Genomic DNA, 14,246 nt, shown 5'->3' with positions numbered 1-14,246 from the left:
TTGCCATTGTAACTCCCGGGATGCTCTTGAATCTCTCTGCAGTTGCTTCCATTCCATGATTCCCTTATCACCAACATATGTTACTCCTCTATCCTTCACCATGTTCTTTTTCGAAAGTTTGAAAATCCAGCAATGATGAGAGCTCATCATCTACATTTCAGCACATTAGTAAGTGTTCTGTAAACATACAAGCTACCAGAGGATCTGATTTCTAAAAGCAACACTCATAAATCACTCCAAATAACTATAAACGGTATTGTGGACACAGCACAAAAGAGGACTGAACCCAGCTTTAGGACAAATATGCTGAGCCCCTGCTTCTTTCAGCACACTTCGGAAATAGTATTGCACATTTAGAGGCTTTTGCTTTGCCACTCAGATAAGAAGACAAAGAGTCAAAACAACGGAGTAGTTAAGTTTCACTGTCATTAGTATTTTTCAGCTCAGTAATATAGTACTGCAACAGAATTCCTGAGAATACCTTCTAGGACATTTTAGGTCATGTTTGGAAGGTATTTTCATCTCTTGCAATTAAGTGGGAATCACGAAACTAATGACTGACTTTTTTACACGGAGTAGTACAAACCATGATAATTGGTATTTACTCCTTCCTCAGAGACTTTCCTTATTAGGAATTTTAGTGGCTTTTTTTAAAGCTTGAAACAGAGAATGAATCATAAACAGATGTACTAAAACCACTTAGGGCCAATTTACAATGCTAGGTCCCAAGGGACAGCCATTTCTTTTTGTTCCCTTAAATGTGCACTCTCTCATTAAGTTGATAGGAATGGATGTGGCTTGGGTTAGATGAAATATCCCCCAGCTCAGTGAGCAACGACAGGAAAGTCATGTTCCAAGGTCTTCCCATGGTCCTATTTTATAGTAAGAATCACATGAGTATGTTTTAAGTCTTATCCAGATCAAAGTTATGGCCAATCTCCTATTTTAATAATTCCATTTTGATTGTGGGGAAGTCCATAATTTCCTCTTAAAAGGACAAAGCTTATAAAATTTAAAACTATTCTAAAACAGAAAACCAAACTCTTGTTGCACATATATTGAGGTTGCCATACAGAATATTCTACCTATCTGTGATACACTAGTATGAAGCTAACCTCTTTGGGCCTCTACATGAGAACTGTATTTCTAACCTACTGTTACAATTTTTGGAGGGAGCGTACAGTACCCTGTCAAACACTTTTGGATTTTGTGAAGCTTCTTCAAAATTACTGTTAATTGGAAATAAATTTGTTTAATCCAACCACCTGCCAGCACACTTCAGCTAAATTTTGAGTCACACATGATTTGTACACTATAAAGTAAATCCAAGCACTGTTATCCATATTTGAGAATTTCTAAGCGATACTGCAAGGTTTCAGAATAATATCATTCTATTGCTCTAAAGCCTTTAACTATGTAGCTCTCAGAGACTGATAATTCTTTTAATTAGTTTCTAGCCTTAACAAAGGCTGTGTGATCTCTGATTATCATTTAAGCTCCTTAAACAATGACATAATTCTCTAATTACCTGTGAAATCAGATAGGGGTTTATCCCATACTGAAGTGATCTCTGAGTATGTATCATCTTTGTATATTTTTACATGTAATGTTACAAAAACTGCAAGGAAAGCTGCCTTACTGCCTTTTTTAAATCTAGAAAAAGAGAATTTCAGGCATTTTAGTACTGAGAAAACAGCTTTCTCTAAACAGCCTTCTCACTGTAATTGATCAGGAGGAGAAGATATGCATTAAGATCAAGCTAGTCCATGTCATTTAGAATATCCAGTGCCTCTAACCTTATGAACCGTACACCAAAATCCTCAGAGAGCCAAAAACCCCAAGACAAACATCCATAAGCCTTAAAGAGTGGAGAGGAGAACGCATTCCACAGGCAAACAGTAATATTTTTCCCCAAGAGTTACACTGCTGTTCTGTAAGCTTGAGCTGGGAAGGCTGCTGAACGCTGCAGGGACAGCAACACGGACTCAGTCCACCCCTGCTAACTTGCCACAGCACTGCTGCTCATCCCGTGTCCTACCTAGTGTGGGAGGCACATTGGAACTGCATGCAAACCATATGCGGCTCATGAGCCACAGGATCCCCACCCTGTAGTGCTTCCCTTCCTCAAGTCCAAGCCCTGCAAGTATGTTAAGGGCAGCCGCCCTGGGGACTAGGTTACGCTGCCTTGCCAAGAAAACAGAAAACTAAGAGAATCGCTGCTTCAGAATTTCTGATACTAGGGAAAACAATAAGGGGAAAAAAGTTTATTCATCATGTTGAAGTTGGAAAACAAGGAGTTGGAAATAATCACAGGCAATCAAAAGAAATACACTCTGTTATTTCTAAAATGGACATTTACATCAGACCCATTTTTCATAGCATATTCATTAGGTCACGTCCTAAGGGATCATCTCATACAATCCCTAGCGTCAGACAGATGAAGTAACGACAAACTGTAGGCTCCAGCACAGCAACCAGTATAACAGAAAGAAGTGAGAACAAGTTCAGGCAATACCTGAGATATACTTCAGATATAATTTTAACAAACTGTGTCTCATTCTTCATCAGTACCCTATTAAATTTTAAGACTGGAGAGCCTACAACTTGTAGCTGTGACAATGTAAGATGAAAGTATTCCTAATATTTCTCAAAGATACATTCCTCTTCTCCAAGCTTTTTTCCGGGTCATGTACATATCTTGTCATGCCAGGCTCTCCAGAGCCATGCATGCTATTACATGACTTCCCAAAAACAAATAGATGACTGCTTTTCTTCTAAGCTCTTTACTTTTTGTGTCACGAATTCCCATTTTTGCAGGGTCCCATACAACCTTTTCTCACACTCAGCAACAACGTAGCAGTGGGGTGCCACTCATGCAAGTATGCTGAACTATGTAAGACTTCAAAAGAGTCACGTCACATCGGCTCATAAGTTGCCAACAATACCTATTTCACCTCCAGCCATAGCTTCAATGAAGGTACAGGCAATAAAACTGATTGTAAAAATGGAAAAAAAAAAAAATACATGGATCTGAAAGATGGATGACAAAGATTACAGAGGAGAAAGTCTGAGAAGCCACTTTCAAATATGAAACCTTTGCAAGGCCACCAGACTTGTCCAGAACAAATCTATTCTAAATCTTTATTTTTATCGCTGGAATCTTCTATAACCTCCACCATGCAAAGCCAGCGCGAATGAGGCCGTACAAATCACCCTCTTCCCTTTGTTAGACCTTCACTTGTTGCAATGTTTTCCTTTAAAGGAAAAACAATTTGCGTCAGGGCATCATCACCAAACCCTGTGGGACAAGCCCATACTAGCCCATTTTTCTAGTACAGCCAAAATTAATTTGACAAGCACAACACCCACAACCTAGTGAAATGGCAGCTGGCACACGATGGTGGTCTATCAGACGCAGCTATACTCCATCATGCATATTTTTAATGCATATTAACAGACCTTCTGATGAACCCATTTTGTGGGCAAATAGATTTGCCTCTGAAGAGGAGCTGCTGCCATTTAGCACAGAAGGTGTTCATAAAACACCGTGAATGTCTCCAGGTTAAGCTACTGTGTGGAGCTTAATCACTAACTAGGGGCTTGTACAAAGCCATTCAGTTGAGAGGCACAGCTGTAATGGCTCACAGAGTATTGTTACAGCCCAGCTGCACATAAATTAAACCTATTAGGCTTCAACACACTCAGCTATCACAGAAGTGCTTCTTATTTTTGACAAGAGTTATGGTAAAATCAATCCAACTGAATGAGACTGAAACTCTAAAGCATTCTACGTTCTTTACTCTTTGGAAATGCAGTTTTCTGTTATCTTTCCAAATGTGACAGGGAGAGAAGCGTGGACATTAATATTGTATAGTGCAGCTCTAGTTTGGAAAATGTAAAAATAGCAACTTTCTATTCAACAGATGTGCTCTCTGCTCTCAGCTTCTGTGCTTGACTTTCACCTGATACAAACGAGCATAATATTGCACAACACAGGAGATGATAAACTGCAGCAGCTATGGTATGAAAGTATGGGTATTTTAACAACTGCTTATTCCTGGCTGTGGCCACAAACTAACCAGCTCATTCCCACAAGAATAAACTGGATTCTGTTTTGATACACTCAACAACAGATAGGCCTACCTTTTTTTCCAAACCATGCTGGCAGTGCTATGGCTCACATACTTTGTAGGGCAGAACATGGCATCACGGGGATGATGCATCAGGCAAAGAAACACCACTTTCATCCTGAAGTGCTAAAAAAGAAATATTTCAGAATATGAAGACACATCATGCTAGTTTCAGTCACTTTAATGGAACTAAAAAACATTTCCACTGACTATGACTTCTTTGGGACTGGAAGGGGAATTAGTTACCTTCCCCATGAAGCATGTTACTTGTGCAAAAGGTAAGTCATGATTGCCAAGATCAGTAAAAACACCTGAAGCAGTAAAATCATGGTCAGGGCACTAACCCAGGAAAATTCCAGCCTCTACCTTAACTGTTTTTGTTTCACCTCCAGGCTGTATAATAATTGCACAGAATAGAGAATAGTACTCCTCCCTTTCAGATGGCTGTGCACAGCACTACGGCATCACATTCCCTCCACCTTCCACAATGCATCTTGAGGTCCCAGCTATACAGTGGCATGCCTTCTACAGCAATCATCCACCAAAACTATTTCTCTAGGGTTTAAGGCAGTCCCTAGAGTGAAGAGAAAACTGAACCCACGAGTTCCTCTTACAGAATGACTGCTATGCCAGTTGCCATTCTGTAACTGCTGGGCCTTCTCTGGGTTTTTTTAAAAGACTGAGCTTTATTCTTCCCTTCAAAGAGCAGCTGAAAGTGCCTATTCTCAGCAGATATATCTGGACTTTGGATACCAAGTATTTGAAGACACCTTCCTGGAGCATACAGCAGGGTCTTTGGACAGGTCCTTTCTTTCAGAATGCCTTCCTAGGACATGCCAGCAGGCAGCTTTCAGCTTAGGTTCTCCCAGGTAGTCTGTGTTAGATCCCATTGTCAAACACCTAACTCTCTCCATGCGTTGCACACAATCCACAGGCAACAATATGTTGTCTTTTGTTATCACCCTAGATAACCCTTATTTATGCAGGCATATTTTTTTCTTTTATCAAATATTTTTCCACATATTTGTCTTATAAGAATTTAATACGTTCTAGCAGACCTATGTATAGCATTCAGTGGATATGTTAAGTATGAAAGAAAACCTCCAAAGGCTCACAGAAGAAAGGGGAACAGCTATTTTACATATAAGTGGCTCACTGGAGCCATCTGCTCAGCTGACATTACAAGCAGACAGAAATTATATATCTTCTTAAGTTCTCTCTATCCATCACTTACTATTTTAAGTTTGCATACTTATACAGACAAACAACTCTAAACTCCCTCATTATTCTCTTGGGATGTGTAATTATTGGTTTGTCTATGAAATGGAAGAGAAATTTCTCTCTGAACACATAGTAATCAAAGCATCATTAACTGTGCTTTCTGTGCTAAAGTGTACAGAATTTTTTTACTCCATTCTCCTGCCTCTGTAGAGATATTTGTGCCAGCCAGCTGAGAACGAGCGCAATGTTTGAAAGGCTTCAACAAAGTTCATACATAATGGACAGTGTGTAACATTTTCTGGGAAACAGAGAATGCAATCTAGATATAAAAATAGATGTGGCTTAGTCTATTCATAGAAAATTCTAGACTCAGGAACAGAGACCTTATTCCAATATATTACGCAAAGCTGCTTTCACCTTTAATTGTTGATAAATATATGAAAATATATAAAAGTTTGTCAATAACATATTGCTCATTAACTTGCATGAATCTTTACCCTGGTATTTTAAAGAAATGAGGCTCACACAATCATTGTCTGTCCTTCCATCTGTCAGCTTCCATTTTCATCCTCTTATTGGCCTTTGAAACTCTTCGTCGATTTCTACCAAATTGAACAAGAAGTTAAATTAAGAAAGATAATCAATTCTGTATTATGAAAATTTGTGGCTGAATAGAGGGAAGGGACCCAAATTAGCGCCTCCTCTCAGGCAAAGACCTTTGTAAGTCTGTCCCTTGACAAAATTCAAAGCCTACTGGCTACTAAACTGGTTATGTGCTGACTAACTAGTCAGCATATACATAGCCCAGAGGCAGCTAAACCACACGCTCCTATTTGCCTGATAAGACAGGGCAATGTGGAACAGGGCATGTGGGAGGACAACATGGAAGACAAACGAGGGTGCAGAAAATACCAAGTGAAATGGAGAAGTGTGAAGAGATAAAGTTTGCAAATACATAAATCAGCCTTTATTCATCCATTAACAACTTTTTATACAATGTTTATCTGATTGGTTTATAACTAAAATGAGGAGATAAGCAAATCCTCCCTGTACAGAAAAGTAAGGCTATCATGTCAATTTATGTCACTACAACATGGACAGATGCATCTTCATTCCTCTGATCTCTTGCCTTGGTTGTAAAAGCATAAGGTTACGTCCAGTTTATACTCAGTTGTAATCTATGGTTTGGCTTTTTCCTAGAATATCCATAATTTCAGGAATATCATATTCTAATTTGAGTACATAGTCACAAGAAGTCTAATCTGAAACATTTTTTTCTGCTTTTTAGTCACTCACAATGATAATGACAATTTTAATACGCTTATTGCCAACTTTAATCAAGCACTAGCTTAATGTTAAAGTTGTATTTTTTTATTGATTCCTGTAACCAGTGAACTCCATAGAGATTACAAACATGTCTCAGCCACTTCACTTTTCCATTAGCATCGCTGAGGATGTAAGTTTGAAACCAGCCCAAGAAGCATCATGCCCCAAATGCAAGTCACTGGTAGGGCACGCAATCCCACCAGATGAATCAGTGACTTCACTACAGCAAATCCTACTTTAGATACACTAATGATGTGAATTGGCACTGTTTTGAGCTCAGATGAGACAAATTCATTTACACTGGCTGAACAATGAGCATCCTGCCTGTACAAAATATGTAAAGAGTGATAAAGGCAAAGAATAATCTTAATTAACAGGCTGGACCCTTATTTTATACCCTGTAAACTTGAGTCAAACTGATGAAAACAATGGAATGCTTGAAAAAATACTGGGATAGGGTCGTTCAGATATGTGAAAGGCAACAGGGAAAGGAAATCTGGTGTTGTTACTGGAAATTCCTTATGTCAAAATGTATTAGCTTGACCAATGAAGGACATGCTCCCTATCTACTAATTCCCATAAACTTTATAGGACTCCAGCCAAGATACGGAGAAAAAGAGAATGAATGTTCAAAATTAATAAGAATCCTTCATAACTTCTTTAATAAGTCAATCTAAAAAGCAGATGTAGTAAAACTTTAATTTATAGCTGTGATTAAAAAGCCTTTAATTGCCTATTTCACAATTTCCTTTAGAATGTTCTTTGGGAAGTGCAATAATTTGATTCCACTGAGAATTGTGTGCAAATGTTTAATTTAGCAAAGAAACTGAACTTTACATGACCTCTGAAAAATGGTAATTATTTTTTCTTTGCTTGATTTGTTGAGCTTTGGTTTCTTCACTGTGAAGATCAAAAATGCTGTCCTAAAAAGTAAATTTAGCATATGCTCTGGAGCCTGAGGTAATTATGGAACAGTTCATCCCTCTTCTTCTAGTCCTGGAGTCCAGTCCTGCAGTATTGTAAGACAGGGCAGCTTCAGCCCTGATTTCAATAAGAACTGGATCAGTTTCAAAAAGAAAGGAATGGGGACCTGGCTTTGAAAATCCAACATCGCCATCTATTGGATTTCTGTTCCGCGTGAGATTATCATAAACACTCTAATCCAGCTAAGAGTTCCCTGGATTTTCCACACCACAAAGTCAGCCTCTTTAACAGTAAATCAGAAAGACTTTTTCTTAAGGCAGCAAGAGAACTCAGATATCCTATCTTCAATTTCAATGAAGTCTCTTCCAGAAGTGATGTGTTCCCAAAGCTCAGTTTGTTTTGTTGAATCATTTCTTTTTTACAATAAAATCCATGAAGTAAAACTGACTGGCAAGCTTACAGAAAAAGAAGTTAACTAACTAACCTTCTGCCGTAAATATCAGTAGTTAAGAAAGTCTACAGACAGCAAAATTCAAATGCATATCCTCATAGTCTCTGGCTGTTTCAATCCCAGGTTTTGGTTCTGTCTGCCAGCAAAATTCAAACCTCCATTCAGGCTCGGATTTGAAATATCTTAACACCTGTAATAATTGAAACCAGAATGTTATGTGAGACTAAACAAGTTTAGGATCATGCCAAAGTAACATGGGAAAACCCACATATTCCTCAGATATATAAACATGAAATGTTCATCAGGGGAGCTCAGAACTGGAATAACTCACAGTTCATAGAAACATTTAGAAAAACAATGCAACTTTCTGGAATGAAATATTAGAAATTTGTTATCCACAAAGACAAATGAAGTATGTGGGTATCGCAAGTCTGCAGGAGGGACTGCAAGCTTTAACAAGCAAAGAGTTGCTTTTATTTATTGCAAGACCCAGGATGTTTTAAGGATGATTTTTTTCAAAATGCAGACACATCTTTTCTTATGCTCAGCTTTTTCATATAAATCAAGCAAATGAGCAAACACATGAAATTCAGCAGTAAAGTATCACCCAATGTGTCCCTGAAATCACTTTAATTACGCACACAAATTAGATGTCTAATTGTGTGCAGAGTTGTCTTAAAACTGTGGCCATAAATACTGAAGCTACAAACTCCCAGCGTGGGATTTAGTTGCCACGTATTGTTCTCGGGAGTTTGTTCAGCATACGATCAGCTGGCCTGTAATATTTAAACTATTGTATGTCTATTGTTACATTTCAAGAACATTTTATACTTGGAAATATGAGGAATTCTCATTGTTTTTGGTCGTGTTAGAAGATGTCTTAGTGAACCCAAGGGTATTAGGCTATGAATTTCCATAACTTTATTAAAAGACAAGGGTCATTTCACCAACTGCTAATTAGGCATTGCTGCAAAACAGGGAGTAACTATTACGAATTTTAAAAATATGTGCTTTTAACAAGCTGAATAAAATACCCTGCTCCTCCCAGTTGCCCTCTTGTCTTCTATAATTGTAGGAAGTCAAAATCTAAGTTTATCTTGAAAGTAGTATGAGAAAGTATTTTTATGCAATTTAGTAGAAAACTTCCATGTCAGAAAAAAAAAAAAGAATGTAAGTCGTCTTTCACATTAGTCCTCTCTCTATTTCTTTCAGAACTACTGAGAAAGCTAGAGTCCACACAGCATTCTTCACCTCCTGCAGCCTTTCTTTTGGCACGCTACATTGTACTTGAGTCTGTTGATCATGCCAGATAACATCATCCTCATCATCAAGCTGTGGGTTTGGGAAGAAACAGGAAAAATTCAGAAGGGTAAAGTAGTTCTTGCTGGAGCAAAGTTTTGAGATACAGACTCTTTCTCTGACTTTACCTCTTCAAGTTATGCCTGGCTCAATAAAAGTGTTGCAGTATTAAAGTGCTCTGCTTGAGGTACTCTGTGGCCCTGGACTCTGCTGCGTGCTTCCTCAGAGAGGTAAACCCGTTCAAAACAGGGAGTAAATTTCAACAGTACAAGCTAAGGCTTCCACCACTGAACTCTTATCCAAACATATCTACTTATTCAGGATTATATGTTCTTGATTTTTTTTCAACAGGTGTTCACTAAAACAAACATCAATGCTTTGAAAAATCCCTTAGCACCAAGAAGATTAAACAAACGATACAGAGTTTTCATTTTTTGTTTATACACAATCTTCATCTATTCATACATTTCCACTTACAGCAATGAATTAGAGGTTCTAAAAGACTGATTAAAGCAGTTCTGTGTTTGAACAAGTAAGATTTAGTGGTAAAAACTGGCAACTGCCCTATAACATCCAGGGTAAGTGTTTCTTACTAAAATGCCTATGTTTGAAAATACTGTAAGACAACTTGTTCTTGTATTTTCCAAACATAAAGTGACCCATCAACACAACACTGCTGTAAGGAAAGTTTAAGCGTAAAGAAGAGAAAGTGAGACATACAGACAGTAAGTCATGGAATCACAGAATCCTAGGTTGGAAGGGACCTCAAGGATCACCCGGTCCAACGTTTCTTGGCAAAGCATGGCTACACAAGATGGCCCAGCACCCTGTCCAGCTGGATCGTAAAAGTGTCCAGTGCTGAGGAATCCACCACTTCCCTGGGGAGATTATTCCAACGCCTGATTGTTCTTGTGGTGAAAAATTTTCCCCTTGTGTCTAATCTCCCCAGGAGTAACTTGTGCCCATTACCCCTCGTCTTTTCCATGTGACTCCTTGTAAAAAGGGAGTCTCCATCTTTGTAGCCCCAAGTCAGCATTTAGGAACCTTAAAGACAGAAGTCACACCCATTGACTACATTGATACTAATGAGTGGTTAGAAAGTCTCTGCCTCTTCATTTGCTAGCTGGAGGACCGGTCCCCTGATGGTGGGCAGAGCACCTCCGGTTCTCCTGCTGGGTCTCTATTCCCCGAATACTAGCGAAGCTTTTGGGATTTTACTTCATAGTGGCACTGAGGAGCAGTTCCACAGGAGAGAGATTCAGAGCCTTTCACTCAGCTGCAGCTTGCTCAGGGCTAACCTCAGGGGGAACCAACAATCCTAAACAGCAGCCATGAGACTCAGAGGTCACTCTGCTAAAAAGGACATCCCCATCTTTAATAAAGTGGGACCATGGGAAAGCTTGTCCTTCTTGCTAGATCTAGGGTAAAGATTCATAAAGGGATAATCACGCCTAAATGAGAATCGGGGACCGGGGTTATGGGGATTTGCATCTTTTCCCCTATGTTGTGTTGGGAGAAACAAAATGCTGGACAGACTCCAGTTATAAAGTTCAGGGAGACCCAAAGTGTTTCCAGATCAGGGGAGATGCAGGCAGAAAATTTATATGGTAAAATTTGCTAATTTTTCTCATGCTTCTTCCTATGAAGTCAATAAGATGGTGTGTTTCACCAAAGTTGAAGAACTCTATTTAAAAATGTGATGATAAGGAAAAATTGTCAGTCATTGTGGAATAGTAATCCCATGGGATGGGAGCCAAAGGCGGCAGACAGATTTTGGATGGTGCGCAACAGGGCTGGCCAGGGACTGGAATTGGGAACCACAGCATTCCTGAAAAGCAAACGTTCCTTGTCCTGGCTCCCACTAAGTCTGGAGCTGTGTGGAAGCTAGAAACTCCTGCCTCACAAGGAGGCAAGGTAGTATCTTGCCACTGATAAGCAGCAGCTCAAAACTTCTAAGCTTCCTAGAGAGCTTTTGCTGGCAAATAAACTTGCTTTTAGAAAAATTAAAATAAAGGCTAGCATACCACCCTGGATGGGTTGCTCACCCCTGATGTCCAGTATTATTTTACCAGTTCAGCTCCTTCTGGGGATGAAACACTGTGACTTACTCAAACCCCTGTGCTCTTTGCACAGCCAGAGGAGATTTAAACAGCATTTCGGCAAATTCAAACCTGCATGGATTGGTTTTGTACCACAGCTGTATTTTCCTCCTCCCTTTCAAATGACATGATATTTAACAGGACAGTGTGAAGGTTCGGAAATATTTTCTCTAAGTCAGAATAAATTACACAGTGCTAGCAGAACAGCAGAAAGGCGCATTTTTGTGGGCTAAATCATAGCAGCTGCGATGTTGCAGAATGCTGAATCTACTTTTTTATCCAGAGAGAGAGGGAGAAAAATCAGCCACAAGCTCCTGTTTGCTTTCATTGTAACTAGCCGTGCTCTTGCCAACTTACTGCAAAGTGTTCGAATCTCTCATTAATGTCCACATCCATCACTGGCACCAACAGATTCAGTCATCAGAAATGTTCATTCAGAAGCAGTGATCAAACAAATTAAGACCAAAAATTAATTTGGCATCCAAATCTTCATACCCCAACTTTGAAATGCCAAACTTCCCACAGGCCTTTTGGGCTTCAGTCAAAGCCTGGAAATGCCAATTAGAAGAAGTTCAGAAGTCAGGACACATCTCAAAATATTTCTAAAGACGCACCTCCTTCTCAGCACCCTCGTGTGGGATAGATACACTTCAGTCCACTAATGGAGTTCTGCCAGATTTAATACTTCCTTGATATCTTAACAATGGTGGCTGGTAACTTCAAAAGAGCTGACAGCTTTAACAGTCAGTGTATTTCCCCACAGTATGAGGGGAAAGAAGAAAGAGAATCACCCTCTCAATAAACAATTGATTACCTTCTGTTTTTAAGAACCCATGTTCTCTGAGGACAATCCTTGACCATGTCCTACTGATCAGAACAGTTTCTACCCAACCTGAATCTGGAACAGCCTATAAACTGCAGGGGCTTTTTGGCTGATGTTGGTTTTTCATACTGGGTTTTTTTTTTTTCCTTAAATTAGAGCATATAAGAACTTTAGAGGAACACTTGAAACCTTATCCTTCATCAGAACTTGCTTACTGAAAAGCTGTTTAGAGCAAGGAAAACCTCCTAAGAATATGCCTTAGCTGCCTCATGGCTTGGCAGTGATTTTCAATAAAAAGGCACTGCTTCACATGCCTTTGACTTCAAAACCCGTGAAAATTCAGTTTTGTTCCAAAATCTGGGGATTAACATTTGCGGGGTACACAAGGAATGTATTTAAAACAAGATAAAAGGGAGTTTTACTCCAGTGCTTGATTAGATAGAACTGTTTTCACATATCACTGGAACAGAAAAAACAAAACTGAAGTCTGTACTGGAAACAAGCAATTCCTGGTCCCTTAGAGGTGACACAGCAACCACGCCACGCTGGTCACTCAACTAGATAAGCGAACCGCAAGTTCTGAAGCACTGCAGGCATCAGAACCTGAACCAACATCACCGGTTTGCTGTAGCAGAGATGATCCCTCCTTTTGTCCATCTACAAAGACTTCCCCATTACCTTATCTTTTTCCAGCTGATCATGTTTTCACCTCGATTTACCTTTCCAAACCAGGTGGTATCTGCCCGAGATCGCACCTCTCCCCTTGCCCACCCGCCCCGCCCCTAGCTGTGCCCTGTGCGTCTGCATTTACCCCCCGCCACCCCTCAGCCGCTCCCCGGCGAGCCTGGGCAGCGTCCTTACCGCGGGCGGCGACGGCCCGAGCAGGGCTCTGCCACCCCAGAGACTGCCCACAGCTCTAACGGCGCCTGACGCCCGGAGGAGGCCCTGGGGCGGCAGCCCCCCGCCTCGCCGCGTCCTCAGAGCCACCCTGCGCCCAGCCCAGCAGGGGCCCGGCCCTGCGGCAGCGCTAGTTCCAAGGTGTAACTTCTCACCTTGCAGCGCGCCCCAACAACAACTGACCCCTTTTCGGCTGAGCTATGCAACCGGCCCGCCTTAAAACAACTCAACCGCAGCGCCCCACGCACACGCGAGGGCGGCCGCGGGCAGAGCAAGACGGAGGCACCGTCCCTCCTCCCTTCCCGCCCTCTGCCTGAGGGGAGCCCACGCCCCACCGGCGCGAGGCGCCCCAACGCCGCGCCTCACGGCGCAAGACTGCAAATCCCAGCAGCCTGCGCGCAGCCCCCTCCTATTGGTCGGTGGCGGCAGGAAGTGAGGTGTGGGGTGAAGGGTGAGAGGCAGGAGGCGAGCGGCGGCCGGAAGGGAGGGCGCAGGTCTCTGTCCGGGCTGGGGGCGCGCTGGGGTGGGCCCGGACGGGGGGCGGGGGGGCGGCGGGGAGGAGGTGTCATGGGGGGCGCTGGCGGTATCCGGGCCCTTATCCCAGGGGGCGGGATAGGGCTGGGGTGACAGAGCCGGGAATGGCTGCCCAGGGCCTGGCTCGGGGGGGGTTGTGGTGGGGCTGAAAGGGAGCGCGGTGCCGGCGGGGCCCGGGGCTGGGGGCAGCTGCACGCAGTCTGCAGGGGGCCGGGATGGGCGAGGGGGTGCTGGGGCCTGTGGGTAGGCAGGTGTGTGACCTCAGTCCCACTGCAAAGGAAAAGCAGTGTCATAGTGCCGTGCTGCGCCGGTCCTGAGCTTGTGGTTTAACGTCTTTATGGGAACAGTGAACTGGGCCCAGGCCGCTGTTCAGTGCGTAGAAGAAGCATTTGTAAGTTGCTCCCTCCCCTGAGAGATAATATCTCCCATCAGGTGATGTGAAGAGTACTTCTAAGTACTTTAGAGATTCATTTGCTCACAAGGCACTTATATATTCTGCTTATTGAGGGTTATTTCTTTCTCGTTTCTAAAAACCTAACCCC

General features: G+C 41.7%; 1 protein-coding gene across 3 annotated transcripts in view; it reads left to right on the top strand.

Annotated features, from left to right (window-relative positions):
• Window positions 1-13,637: 13,637 nt before the first annotated feature.
• Window positions 13,638-14,246, top strand: part of TTC1 (tetratricopeptide repeat domain 1) — a 32,960-nt gene continuing 32,351 nt past the window's right edge. Inside the window, exon 1 of one of the 3 annotated variants that reach the window (XM_086470959.1) lies at window positions 13,638-13,664. The gene's annotated coding sequence lies outside the window, so the exon portion shown is untranslated. The other 2 variants (XM_086470960.1, XM_086470962.1) reach the window with 2 other exon arrangements.

This window comes from Leptosomus discolor, chromosome 10 (assembly GCF_034619465.1).
Source record: "Leptosomus discolor isolate bLepDis1 chromosome 10, bLepDis1.hap2, whole genome shotgun sequence".
Taxonomy (NCBI): domain Eukaryota; kingdom Metazoa; phylum Chordata; class Aves; order Leptosomiformes; family Leptosomidae; genus Leptosomus; species Leptosomus discolor.
Note: the sequence above shows the minus strand (reverse complement) of the source record. Positions and strands in the feature narration are given on the sequence as shown.